Raw genomic sequence first — 15,029 nt, forward strand, 5'->3', positions numbered from 1 at the left:
CAAAATGGATCATGAAAGCAAGTTGGCAGAGTCCATTTTGCTGATGTGGAAAATGAGGATCGGCATAATGCTTCAGGGACCTCGAGGTGAATCCCTGCACCCCGTATGACGGTCTTTATGATCATAAAGTCCCTTTAAGATGTGATAGGAAAATAAACTTTTATTACTCACAAGACACTAAAGGTATTATGCAACCAGCTGCAAGGAATAAACGAGGACGTCATAACTTTGTGCATAAAGCAGCCCATCAAGGACAGTGGTTTGAGAGAAGAGAGCCAAACTGAACTTTGAAGAGTTCCTCTAAAAGACTTTTGTTTTAATCCCACTCAGCTGAAGGCCCTCTATGTCAACAGACGGATGAGTCAGAGAGAGGTGAACACTGTCCTCACACTGAGAGGTTTTGAAGTGGAGATCAGTCCTCAAAGAGAATATCTTACTAAAGGCACTTCTTTTACCTGTCGGCTCTTGCTAGTGTCACAGACACATGACGAAAAAGTTCAGCTCCATCAACTATTCTGTCATGAAAAGTTTCTCGGATGAGCTCTGAACTATCTAGACAGCAAGGTCGTTTGTTCAAACGAGGGGGGAGCTGATTAGAACTGCACATACCGCTGATGTTAAAGTCCTAATGAGACACAGCTGTATGCGTATCGACTTCCCAGCTGTTAACGCTGGATGACTCTGATCACATTAAACGAACCTGCACATTACAGGATGGCTGCGATGCTTAAATTAGCTAACTTCATCAGTGACTAAACACATGGAGGTAAATTAAAGCTCTGTTAGAAAGGGCTGCTGAATGATTAAATGACTCTGAGTTTTATAAAAAAAAAAAAAACACTTATCCTGGCTGTATTCCCGCAACTCCCCCCCACCTCAACCCTGCATCTTTAATTTTAACACTGCTGCCTTAGTGGTCAGTGAGGCGACATCTGCTGTGTCCAAACAACTCCCAAAGATCTGTGAGATCAGGAGTGCCATATCAGCAACCATCCTCTAAAGAAAAACACAAAACACAATGACGTTTTCTGATTTTGGGGCTCACTAAAAATGCACGATTGTGCTTCGAAGGTGATGAATCTATTCCCCTGCAGTAAATAAAGTGTTGACAGTTACTGCAGCGGAGAGCGTTTGTGTTTTATTTCCTCAGGGATCTGTAAACTCCATGATAACAGCAGCAGTAATCAGAATCTGACATTTTTCTTCCTCAGCTGGAGGAATGGTGCTCATAGAGGTGTAAAGCGAATGCATGTCACGTTGCTTCAGAAAGACAGCATGTTAGACAATTATATTCTCTGATACCATGATTTGTTATTAGTTTAATCTGGAAACACTGACTTGCATGGAAGGACTTATCTGTATGTCAAAAGTTTTTATAGTGCTTCAAACTCTACACATCTGTCCCTTTACAATAACAAAATCTATCTAAAATTTATCTAACGCAAAATAGGGCAACAAAGAAACTCAGATATATAAAAAAAACTTTTAACCATTTCTTTTCACATCCTTTAGGTTGATACTCCTGAAAAAACAACAACATTGTAACCAACTTCAGAAATAATTTAATTATCAAACCGGGTTCAATAGTGTAATTTAATGTCAGAATAAACTCAGCTGCTCTTTGAAGGCCCTAACGGTAATTAGAGTGCCTTGGTGAATGAACAGCATCATGAAGACCCAGGAACGCTGCGCACAAGTCAGAGATTAAGTCATTTAGAAGTTGGAGCAGAATAAGGTTATAAAAAATATCTTAAAGGTCTTATATCATTAATTTAAAGATTTCAAAAAGTAAACTATAGGCCTAAAAAATGATAAAATAATGCCTTTAGCACTATGCAATATTCATTTGCAATGAATTATTAGTTTTTTTTCCCTACAAGCCGGAATGAAAGTACCTTCCTTTCATTCCATATTAAGTCTTGTTTCCCTGTCAGTGTGCCGTCCATTTCATGATGTCACTGTATTACACCACTGCTGGAGGCCGGTGTTCTGTCAGAACGGCATACGCTGTCAGATCAGAATACATTGTTCTAATATGCATGCGCACAAATGCAAATCAAAGAATTGTTCCCACATTAAATTGGAGATTTATTTTTACTTTTAAAAAGGAAAATCAGCTTTGATTATACTGGTATTTCTCGGATGTTGAAACGGCCAGACATGATAGAACTTTCTGGGATGTTAAGAAAAGAAGAATCTAGCTAAAACCTTATTAGTCACTATTGATTGAAAATAAGATACTTTAGTAGTAAACAAACGTGTGTGGAAATTTCAATTTGGTTACATTTTGTTTTAATGTTTACAATCATAGAAAACATTGGCTGCGGTTTATATTGTAACTCGGAATTAATTTATTTTAGATAAAAACCTAAGCATATGTCAATCTGACACCGTATGCTGTTCTGACAGAACACCAGACAAAATTCAAATCCTCTGAAGGTAAAAAAAACAGACATTAGCTGTCTGCAGCTGCTGTCTCTGTGCATATTAGCTGCTTAAAGAGCCACTTCCTTAACTCTTAGCCAGAATCATCACCTCTGCCTCATATCGCCCCTCTCTGATCGAAGAAAGAGAACGTCTGCTGCAGATGCAGCGTGGTCATGGTTCACCCTTCCTGGAGGGAACCGCTCTACATAGACATGTCCCATCTGCTCATTTTCACAGCATATCTTCTCTGTAAAGATATCTCTATGTAAGAAAGATAAATAATTATTTAACATTTTCCCTGCTTAACCATTATGCACAATCTTGTGTTTGGAGTATTGCATGAATTTGAAACAAAATGATACAGCTTGTGGCTAAAAGGTGACAAACTGAGAAATTTTCATTGGGTACGTCTCTTTGTTGAAGGCTCTGTCTATAAAAGTGAGGAAGGGCGAGTTTAATTGAAACTGTGAGTAGGTGGTAAACAGCCTTACCTTCTTTTCCAAAAAAGCTTCTTTAGATGTTCTTCTCTCCCACAGAAACCAGCCTTAGACTGCCAAGTTCTGTTAGCAAACAAGAAGTGAATGAATTCTTGGCAAGCTCGAAGCTTCAGCATAGGGGCCCAAACAACTTACATATCTTTGCCTTTCCAGCTTGTTTTCAGAAATCCTTTTTAATTAAAAACGATGTTCCCATTCTGATTGACTCAGGTTTAATCTATCCTTGCATGTCTCTGCCCTGGTAGACAGTTATCATATGCCAGATACCCATCCCCTACCTTGCATTTCACGAAAAAAGTGATACCAAATCACCATAGAGAAACACAAACACATAACATACAATAATTTCATACTTTACTCCTACTGCAATGCCTGAGGAAACAGGAAACAGTTCAGGGGAAACTTTAATTAGACGTGTACCAGGAACAAGAGATAAAAATAGTTTCACTTTTTAATATTTAATATCATCCCTGTCTTTGTAAAAACTACTAGAAGCAGACAGGTAGCTGATCTTCCTTTTTTAAGATATTATTCCAGGACTGTAACAATAATGTTAAGCATACATTTGAGTTGTTAATGCTGAAGCTGCTCACTATCACAGCAGACAGGCAAGGAGAAATCATTTTAATGCTTTAAACTAGGTGTCAAAAGCAGCCGAGGAACAAAAAATAGCTGTTTTCTCTCAGCCCTTTCCATCAGGCTGCCATCTCACAGGATCACTGTGACTGAATCTGTGGCAAAGTGGCTGAATCAGTAATGATGTAAACTAGGAGGCCTTGATTTTTATTGCCTGTCTGTAAAACTGCACTGACAAGAATGGAGCTGTCTCATGCTTGTTTAAATTGGACAGGTGTCAGTGTCCAACTTGTGAGCATCTAAGCTCAGACAAGCTGACATCTCTTTGTGTGATAAGACGCACACCTCCATGTTTTTCTGATACACTGCATAGCTAACAATAGTAGAGCACTTTGAAAAGCCGTGGTCATCTCTCTGCCATGGCATGTCAGAGCCCCAGTCTGTACTCACTCTAGGAGAGCAGTCAGCTTCTTGTGGACATCAAAATGTTAGATAGTTCCTGGCTTGTTCATTGTGCATCCAGAGTATTTATTTTTTTTAATCATCCTTTATTTTTTGCTTTTTATTTCAAAAGTAAATGAAGCATCTTTTACTAAAAGGAAGGCTTGGAAAACACCCATGAAGTAATGAAACAAGGATTTGATTCTAAGGAAAGACTCAAGCTTTAGATAGACCTATTCAGTCCATCAACTGAGGATAGAAAGATAGGACCCAGATGAAACATACAAAGATCTGTCTGTCCACCAAACAACAAAACTGGAAGCAATAATCCACAAAGCAGCCAATAGACTTATGGACACTTTAAAGCAGGAATTCCCTAACGTTAATGGTCCCTTTAACAGCCTTGACTTCTGGTTGAGGACATCTTTGAAGAAGCTACAAAGTATGTAAAAATAAAAACAAAAAAACAAAAACCTTATGTGTGGAGAAGAGCTGAAGCAAAAGAAGAAAGGAGAATAATTAAATCTCTAGATGTACAGGGCTGGTAGAGACATATGCACCAAAATACTGACACGCATCATTAATGGGAAAGGTGACTAAACACATGTACAGCACAGCTATCAGATCTTTATTTGAAAAAGAAAACAAATAAAAAAATTGACAGCTATTTATTATTATACTTACACTCTACCATTAATGTGCCTCTTGTGTTTGTCTGTCCCATTAAATATCCACACAAACACAAAGATTAAGTTTGTCATGTGACAATAACTGACTTTGAAACAATAGCAATGCTTTTTCCTTTGAAGCCACAAAGCCACGTTCATAACCGATGCAACAATGGTATCTAAAATACTGGCAAATGAGGAGCAGCTTTAGTTCAGATATGAAAAAAACAAAGCTGTCGGGACAAAAAACATTTTTGACAGCTTTTCATAAGGCCAAATAATGACACCCACATGCTTGTTGTGTTCAGCAGACATAGCAGGCTGCAAAAGGCAAAAATTACTTAGTTTTCTTGTTCTCCCAATAAAATACAAGAATGACAGATTTAATATAAATAAGCGAAGAGGAGGAAGAGGAAGAAGGGAGGGGGACTGATACAGGCTCCGGGTGACAAGGCGCTCTGACGAGCGTAGCAACCGGGGGGAAAATGCGACACCTGGCCTTGTCCTTGATGTGCATAAGAGGATGATGCATCAAAAAGTGACAGAGCAGAAAGATGGTTATTACTCTGCCAAAGAGCAGGAGAAAATAAGGAGCAAGAGTAGAAAGCGACTATTTTTAGCGGGAGAGCAAAAAATACATCAGAGCTTTACTAGATATTCCTTTTCATCAGAACATTTTGTCGTTCCAAGATTTTTCTGTTTTCTGGTGGTTGTACAACAAGAATTAATTAATTCCAAAAAGTGACGAAGAATGATCAACTGGACATCCTGAAATAAGTCATGCAAGGTAAGGCTCCTTTGGACTGAGATGAGTACGAAGGAGAAGGGAGTTTAGGACAGGCTTGTTGAAAGTTTGATCAAAAGAGTAAGTAAGCACCAGCATGAGAATCGGATTTCTTTCTCGCGGCCAGAAAAAAGGCAGATTGATTTCAGAAGGCTTGAATCCTTGCTTTGCCTTTATTGATCTCTTATCTGCAGCCCTGTCTTGCCACCGATTAAGAGTTCACTAAGAAGAAGCTCTTAATTATTACCACCTCACTGCCAATATCTCTATTTACTTCTTTTGATTTGTTCAGCACCGCTCACCTGCAGCTTCAACCAACACTCAACATTACGAAAGAAATTGATCTGGGCTAGTGATATATAGGGGGTTATGGTTGGTATAAGAAAAAAGAAATGTCTTTAAAGGTAAACCTGCTGCAGAGAGTAAAAATCATTGTGCATCCCTGAGAATATGATGTTTACCCTGCAGCCAGATCTAAAGGATCAGAATGAACTGAGATATTTTGGACGCAGAAATCAGGAATGTTTCTGAGTGTAAGGCGAGGAAGATCAAAGGATTCATTAGGTGAGAATTAGATCAAACACAGCTGAAGTTGTGTGGACACACACAAGTGTAACAGTGAACTCAGTCGGTGTGAACACTGATCCAGGCTCTGGAGCTTGAAAGCTGACTGACTGGGTGTCTCCTTAATTGCTGAGAACCTACGTATCAAGGGAAAATGCGCCTCTCTTCACAGCCAGCTTACCTTCTATTTTTTTACCTTTATGTTTAAGCCTATAATCCCATTGCATCGATATAGTGACAAAATCCAATTTCAGAGATCTGGTAATGCCATAGACACTAATTGGCAGAAAAGAGGCTGCTCCACCCTAACAGAGGAAGAAGCACGGTGGAGTAGGAAAACTGCAACACGCAGTGAACAAGCCAATAAAAACAATGAGCCGAAAAATAACAAAATTTCCGTAGGTTAAGTGGGAAGCTTTAGTCGCCTCCCCTGACACCCACTTAAGTGATTTATAGGCGTTAAGCATGGTTTATGTAGATGCAGGATAGTAAAAGTGTAGCCATTTTGTCATGAATGCTTTTCATGGCACAAGGTCAGATGTGCACAATTCAGAACAATAGAGGTATAAATCTGCACACCAGTTTCTTCATTATCTGCAGTAAGAACTGTTTTATTAACTGTTTTGGAGTTAGACTCAACCCTTTGCTCCTTCTCATTCAAGAAGCACAAACAATAAATATACTGCGTGACCTCAAAGCATTGGTAGGACAGATTTCTAGGATGCCCAGATCACACTGCAGATCCCTGCCTCCTTTGCTGCTGCTGCTGACTTGTGCAACTTAGCTTCAGTTAGTCAGGATGTTCTGAGAGATGTGCCTGGAAAATATGGTAAAGAACTTTTAATCCAGGTTAAACTTGTTATTTAAAACTGCTGGTCCTATCTACATTAACCATGGTGTGTCCTGCTGGATCTCAAATCCCAAATAATCTCCTCCATTTTCTCTGATTTAAAGGCGTTTTCACAAAACCACCAGATATTCCCCTTCTGTCAGCCTCCATTAATTTGAGCAGCACCTACGAATATTTCAGGATGGTATCTGTAAAAGTGGAAGCATAAGCTTTACTTAATAGTGTTTATTTCAGAGTTCTGGTTTTGCTATGTTTTTTCTTCTGAGTATTCAGTTTTGCTTTGCCCCTTGTTTTCTAGTTTTAGTGGTCTCATTCTTATTTTGTTGTGTTTTCTGCTTATTTTCAGTTATCAGTTTTTTATTTGTTGCCTTCTGCTGCCCTCTTGTGTTCTCCTTTTTCCCTAGCTCCTTTCCTGATTCTGCCCTGTTAACACCTGCTCCCAATCTGCTCATTAGTCCTCCCTTTGTTTCTGTCTCCCTTGAATACTCTCTCTGTTCTGTTCTTCTTTGGTGGTTCCTCGTCTAACTTCCCATCTGACTTCCTCCAACTCTGTCTCTCTGAGCCTTCCTCCTCGTGTTAGTATCCCTCCTGATGTCTCCATGGTTTCTGGTTTGTTTTTGTTTTGTCTGGTTTGGTTGTTTTTGTTTTAATGTTTTGATTTTTGGATTCCTGGTTTCCGGTTTGTTTGGACTTTTTGGATTTCCTGCCTCTTTGTTCACTTAACCTTTCATTAAACCCACAAGAAAATCACCTCTGCCTCCTTGCCTCTGCATTTGGGTCAACAAACCACAACCAAATCTTGACAGTTTAGAGGAAACCTTTAGGAAACCCTAGACGGGCTTCCAGCTAGAATTTTGCAGTTAATAATATATTTGCTCAAACAAACAAATCATTTGTATAAACAAACAATCCAAACACTTAGTTAAGTAATTATTGGCTCAGTTTAGGTCAGCATAAGTTTCTCTGACCAACACTGTGACATCTGTTACTCAACACTAAAAGCTATTGGTAGGATTCACCAAATAGTCCGATTGGACTCACAGAGAAATGCAGCTGAGGAGTGATTTACCAAGAAGTACTGTGATGAAAATGGTGCTGATTCACTCACTCTTTTACTGGAGGAATCAGAACATGATTTTGAAATCTTTCTAATCAAGATACACAAGCAGACAGTGTAACCACTGAGGATGATGGGCCTACTGTTTCAGTACTGGAAGTACCACTGATTTAGTCTCTCGCCCACTGCATGAATCAGGAGGGGATCCTTTCTCTCTGTGGCAAAGCCACTGTCACAGCATGAACCAGTGATTTGTGCAGCACACAATTCATTTATTCATTATAACTGTGTCACTTACATTGCATATTACACCAATCAACATTGAGAGGAATAAAAAATTCTAGAAATGTTTTTTTTTTTAAGTTGAAAGTATATATATCTCGACTCTAGATAAAGTCAATTTTTTTCCTGATCCATTTTTCTTTTCCATTTCGGGTTACAAAAACTTCAAAATTAGGTAAGATGAAAGCCTGAAAATTGTTTCTGAACTTTGTTACCTTTGCTAACTCTAGAGGAAGAGTAAATCCTATTTGAATAGCAGACGTATTGTCATTCAAGCTTTGCTTTAGTTTTAAATTTAAAGAAACAAAAACAAACCTCAAATATAATTACATTAACCGAAAGATTCAAACTAATCCTTTGAATAAATCATCAGTTGCCGTTCCGATTACTACTGCCAGCAAATAAAGACACAGCATGCACCTAAATAATAGGATCAACCACTTTAATTAGCCCATGAAACATAAGCTATTTAGCTATCCCAACAGGAATAAGAAACATAGCATTTTTATAATTTTATAAGAATTTGAAAATGAGGGAAAAGTGATAATGTCAGTTTTTTATGCTCCATGAGCTTTTAAAGATAATAATGTCATTGCCTATTTATTAGCAAACAATTTTAGATATATGTACTATAACCCATCAAATATTAATGTATATGTACTGATGTACACACAGTTTTAGTTACATGTAAATTGTTTTCAATCCTCTCCTTTCTACTTAGAAATAAGCCTATTTAGAAACTAGGGTTTGATGTATTAACACTTCTCATTAGGACAAAATAAAATAAACACATTTTTAATAAAGGTTATTAAAAATCCTTTTTGAGGAAGGATATTTATTTAAGGGACAAATAAAAAATTTTTCCCCATGTAAAAAAAGAGAGCCATGGTGTGTCTTTAAATTAAACTTGAAATGCAATTAGATTTTCAGACAGGCAGACAATATATTCATTATTATTCTTTATCATCATTATCATTATTATTAACAAAGGCCTCTATCCCTCACCTCTATCTGACCTTTTTATTTAACTCAAAGTATTTTAAAGTTAATCAGACTACATGCTGTTGAATGATAACTGGAAAATTTTTGTTTTGTTGCTGATGATTGACCAGAATTGGGTGAATTTTTATCAGTTCCAGAAAAATCCTTATTCAGCTTTATTTGTTTTTCATTTATGACATTTAAAATGACAATAAACTCTAAACAGCAATTGCAGTACCCACCAGAGTTTGAAGTTACCGTTCATGTTTTTGGGTTTTTTTCCTGTTATGTTATGTCTATGTACCCCCACTGGTGCAGCATTTTGCATGCGGCTGTTCAAGCCCAAGTAGAAGAGGCAACAATAGGGCTGACCCTGGTGGGTGTCCTCAGTTTTTCTGCTTGAACTGCTGCTACTCAAAGTGTGGCAAATTCAGAGAATTGAAAAAGACAGGAGTCCTGGCTCTGCTGTGCTTCCCTTAAGCTACCATGACAAACTACAACAAACCAAACGCAGAACACAAGCGATTGGATGGGTTACATCTCAGATTCTTCTGCATTCTATTCTCTATTTACAGCAAGCATTTATTTTGCAGATGAACCCATTAGCTTCCCTCTTTTCTGTTTGATCAATTTTCCATCTGATCTTTTTTTAGGCCAAGATTTGCTAAAAGTCCCATTTAAAGAGTAAATTACAACACAAGAAAAATAAAAGCTATTTTGAGTTGGTTTGGGTCATAGCGTCTTGGGTTCTGCAGTACTCTATTCATTTAATTGTGACTTTAATGGGCCACTTAGTCTGTTGCTATCCGAGTGCCCTCATTGATTGCATGCCGAAATTCAGGAGGGCGCGGTGTGTCTGTTTGTTTTGCCTTACTAATGGACGCCATCTCAGCATGCACCTCAGCCGAAAGCCCACAGAAGAGCAAACAGAGAGATTAAAGAGAGAAAGAAACACTGGCAGAGAGAAAAAAGGAATATAAAATGTTAGGGAAAAAAAATCAATGATTCACATTTTTGCGTCAACAACTGAAGTAAAGCGAAGGAAAAGGATGTTTGTTAAAGTACTAATTACACCAGACGTGTTATGAACTTGTATACCTGTAAGCAAAACTGGTTTTCAAGAAATTTGCTTTATTCTCTCCTTATTCCTATATCTTACAAATCATTGCTCTCAGCCACCAGTTAATTCTGCAATAAATAATTCACAGCTGTAAAGAAGAAGAAAACAGATAAAACTTGGATCTCATGCTGGTCAGAGAAGGACATTCGACAGAGAATCTAAAGCAGAATGTTAAGCTATACGATGGCTTTAGTAATGTTGCTGCTGTTTGATATTCGCAGTGAGAAGGGGCCTTAAGCCGCTGTCTCCTGGGACAGATAGGGCAGTGAAGCCCGCACTCTGTGGCCAGCAGGGTATAATTACATTTTCCCGTGGGGCACCTCTGCTGCACCAACTCAGCCATATAGAGCAGAGAGATTGAAATCTGATTGCACTCACACCCAGCAGTCAAATATCCACACGTCAACAGTGAACATGTGCACACCGTGCACACCAATCTGAGTCTGGCACAAACACAGAGCACAGAAATACATGCTGAATCAAAGGCATCAGCAAGTATTTGTCTTTTTTTTTGTCCGACGAGCCGCTGACTATTCTTCTCCGTCTATGCAGGGTTCTCGTGGAGGAGTGTCGGAGAGAGGCATTGTCAAAACGCCCTTCAGTCGCTCTTTTATTAGAGCTGACAGGAGCAGAAACACAGATTTCAAATGCTGATCCTCTAAAGCCGCCTCATCACAGGATGTGTTAATGGCAGTTTGTATACGCAGATTCAGTTTACTGCTGCTTACTGTCAAACTACATTAAATAGACTCTAAAGAGTCTGTGTGAGAAAGTGAATAAATAGTGAAACAATCGCTGCAGAGAACCACAAGCTTATGATATATTTCTGCAAATAAAATATTTATGCAATCAAATAAAAATAGTGTTGACACACAAACAGCCTAATTTTTCATTCCAGAACCAAAGACTTACTAATCATTCCAGCCCAAGATCCGCGTTTATGTTGGTGTTTGTTATTTTAAAACTATACATGCTCTTTTTTAAATAGGAAGCAACAGTTTATTCCAAAATAGAAGTCTGCTGCAGAATAGAAAATTAATGAAACACAAAAATGAGGTATTGAGTCCCGCTAACAGTGTTAAATCCTGTAGTGCAGAAATAGCATGTTTCCCCCCTTGCATAAATGAGTTGTTTCTGTGTATTCTGTCTTTGTCCAGCAGTCCACACTTCATGGCATTATCTTTTGAGTCTTTATGATGCCCTATGAAGAACTGGTGACCTATCAATGGTGACCTATCAACTATGTGTACCTTGTCTCTTAGCACTGCAGGTCAGGCAGTTTTTCTGTTGATTTTTTTTGTTTTGTCGCATATACATGTGCAGAAATAACACTGTAGTTGTTTTTGTACACATGCGTACCAAACCATCAGGGCAGTGCTAGATGTGTTCCCTACATACTTATTAGATATTTAGTAGGTCTGATCTCACTAGGCTGCTTTGAAAGGACCAAATAGTTCGACAAGCATTAAAACTGCTACTTTTTTAAACCATTTTAATTATCATATATCGAACTTGTAAAGACCTGATCTTCTGCCATGTCCTGCCAATATACCCTCTGTAGCAAAATGTTTTTTAGGTCTTTGTCATCCAAACTACTCTTCCCTTTCTATATGTGAGAGGATTCTGCAAAGTGCCCCCAAAACACCAGACATTAAGTCTTTTGATATTAAAACATAAAGAACTTAAAAACATAATTCTCTAAGTACAGCTTTATGTCTAAAAGGGTGATCTTTTTCTAATTATTCACCCTGGTGTGTGCATGAATGCTGCAATGTTCTATTCTATTTTATTCTATTCTATTATTTTCTAAACAATATAACAATTTTTAGGACATTTTCAATTTCACCAGCAGGTCGAGTCAAATACGAGGTAAACATTTAAACGTTAGTAAAGTATTGAAGCGTGTTATTTAGCATGAAACATGTTAAACAGGGTATGATATGAGTATTATGGGGATGATAGTATTATGGATTGAACTGGATTTATCCTAGAAATAAAATATGAAGCTGATAGTTAATAGACATAAAATATGGCCCTAACCTTAAAGAGAGAAGAACAGAGGCTATATCTTGCACAGCCTTATCTTAAATAATGAAACAAAATGTATTATTTACCTACAAAATGATTTATTTGAAAAGCTTAACTTTAAAGAAGAATCAAACTTTGATCTGTTTTCTTAGATGTCTATTCTTGAATGACTACAATCTGAATGAATAGCAGACAATCCTGATCATCACATTTCTGTGAAAATGTCTTAGAATAATGACCAAATGGTAAATCAGTATTGATGTAGTGGGAGATAAAATAAGGGAGGACAAACCTTTTCTAAACGGCTCAAATAAGGTCTGATGGGAACATTAGATTGAATGTCACTTTATCTAAACCATTATCTGACCACAAAAGGGTTAAATGTTGTGGTAAAATGAGCAGACATTAGTGCTCCCCAGACATCCTGCAGTGTCACCTTGACTGGTGATATCTGCCAAAACACTGCCCCCTGGCCAGGGGAGGGGGCCCAGCTGACAACAGGTTTGTCAATAGCACTTTGAGGGTGGAGATTGAGGGAACTTGTTCTCTGCCCTAAACAACAGCTACAGAGCCCAGCATTAGCATACAATACATATTCATGTGTGTTTCCCTTTGACTGCATCAAGCAGCCTCTCCTGCACATTTCGAGCCAATTTTGCAATCAGCATGTCGAGCACCTCATTTTCTCCAGGGGTCCCACGGCCCTCTTGTGTATTCTCTACACAGCTGCTGCAAAACAACATCAACAGGTCTCAAGGTTATCACCTCCTCTGTTTCCATGCATGTGTGAGGGGTTTGAGACCTGAAATGGTGAGGGAACCATGCAATTGAGAAAATGGCTGATGGTAAATAGAGGGATGTACAATTTTATGCAGTGTGAACATGTTAGATGCATGTGCACAACTAATTTGGTGCAAGTCAGTAGCTGTGATTTTATTTCATCTCCCAACACATTGGCAAGGGTAACCAAGCAATTATGTCTGGATTGTATGTGTGTGTGTTTGTGAGAGAATGACTATGTCCATTTGAGTGCAGGGTGTAGCTTGCAGTTACAGTTTCAACAGACCCAGGGATTCGCTCACAGGTAGAGTAAGCAGTAAGCCGCTGCTTAGAGGTACCATAACCCATAACTCCCTCCTTCGGTGACATTTCAATGAGAAAAGAGGCCAGTTGATGTGGGGTTAGAGCATCCATGAGTGTGTTGGGATAAATAATGAATGCTTCAAGAACAGATCCCTGAATCTTCTTCTCTTTCCATCCATCCTCTCATCTTTGCATTCATCGATCCCAGAGCACTACAGACAGCATTCAGGGATGTTTAGATGCTTCTGTCATAAATATTTTAGCCATTAGGTCAGCACTCACACCCTGCTCCCCTCGCTGCTCTTAACCACCACCGCTTGGTGATGACACAGCCTTTTGACCCATAAAGCTATTGACAAAACACTGATATTGAGTACATCTACTGAGACCAGTTGTCGGTAGGGTGGCTACAAATGTTGAAATGGCGACTCTAAAATGAACGCTGACTACTGGACGCCATACTGGCTTCTAAAAAAGGTTCCCACAAGGTAAAGCTTTTCACCAAGGACTACTTTTGAATGTAACAGCAGTAACATTTTCCCCTTTGCTGTAATCTAATGAAAGCTATATCAGATTGTTGTCGTAGAGTGTAAAACAGTAGCACACAGAACATCAAATCAGACAAAAGAAGCACTATAGATGATATGTGATGTTGCTTTATTGAATAAAATGCAGTCTGATGGTCTAAAACAATGATGCAAAACAATAATTTAAGTTGCAGAGAGTTGTTTAAAAACCAAGCAGAGCCACATGACCCAGGGTCTGTCGCTAAAACTCCAACTTTGCCCACAGAGTAAACAGAAGCCAAATGACTCGCTGATCTGACTTGGAGCCAAATCCTGTGGAGCAGCCGTTAAACGAGAGGTCTGATCTGTTTTAGTCCAACGAGCAGCCCAGTTAGCGACATGCATAAATCTCGGAGGCAAACAGAATGGATCAGAGCATTCAAGTGTAAACTAGGGCAAAGCTCCAGCACTGTACCTTCTACTCTGGAAGGAAGCAAGTCCTGCAGACGACCGGGATCATGCATGCAGATGGGGCGGTGAATACATACACATGCTGCTATTTGTCAGCTGTTATAACAGATATTCATGAACAGGTATTCATTCACGCACCTGTTTGGCCAGGCTACACCATCCGCTCCTGTCTGCTCTGTTCAGATCCAGTCCGCTTGTTCTGGCGGAGTGATGAGCGAGTCTCACCCCCCACACAGCCCGGTGCAGACAGCTCACTGTTATGGATGCACTGACAAGTGAAAGGATGGAGGCGTGGTCTCACATGAGATAAATAAAAGAGGGAGGGAGAGAGGGAGGAGAGAGGCTCCCTCAATCTACAATTCAATTTTGCTCTCACTCTCTTTTCAGCGCAGTTTTGTCCTCCTCTTCTTTTTGCATATGCTCTCGGTTTTTAAGCAGCCCCCCTCCCTTTTTTTCCATTTCCCCTTCTGCATGTTATTTGTTAGTGGTTCCCATTAGTTTGACTCTTTCCTCTCCTCTATTGCTTCCTGTTTATTTCCTTTCCTTGTTGAATTTCCTTCTGCCTCTTCAGTCCTTTAGGTTTCTCATTCATGAGCAAACATGCTGCAGAGTTGCGTGTGTGTGTGTGTTCAGACAGTGAAGCAGGGCAGTTCTGGCCATCTGCTGGAGCCTGTGAGCTTTACCTATTCACAGT

At 39.0% G+C, this 15,029-nt stretch overlaps 1 protein-coding gene across 4 annotated transcripts in view; it reads right to left on the bottom strand.

Annotated features, from left to right (window-relative positions):
- The window catches only part of sulf2 (sulfatase 2), a 56,208-nt gene extending 41,596 nt beyond the window's left edge, over positions 1–14,612 (bottom strand). For 2 of the 4 annotated variants that reach the window (XM_015389254.1, XM_015389251.1), the window contains exon 1: positions 14,474–14,612. The gene's annotated coding sequence lies outside the window, so the exon portion shown is untranslated. Of the gene's footprint in view, positions 1–2,918; positions 2,988–14,339; positions 14,365–14,473 lie in introns of all 4 variants that reach the window. The other 2 variants (XM_015389252.1, XM_015389253.1) reach the window with 2 other exon arrangements.
- Between the last annotated feature and the right edge of the window lie 417 nt (positions 14,613–15,029).

Source organism: Cyprinodon variegatus, unplaced genomic scaffold (assembly GCF_000732505.1).
Source record: "Cyprinodon variegatus isolate N-32 unplaced genomic scaffold, C_variegatus-1.0 Scaffold452, whole genome shotgun sequence".
NCBI lineage: Eukaryota > Metazoa > Chordata > Actinopteri > Cyprinodontiformes > Cyprinodontidae > Cyprinodon > Cyprinodon variegatus.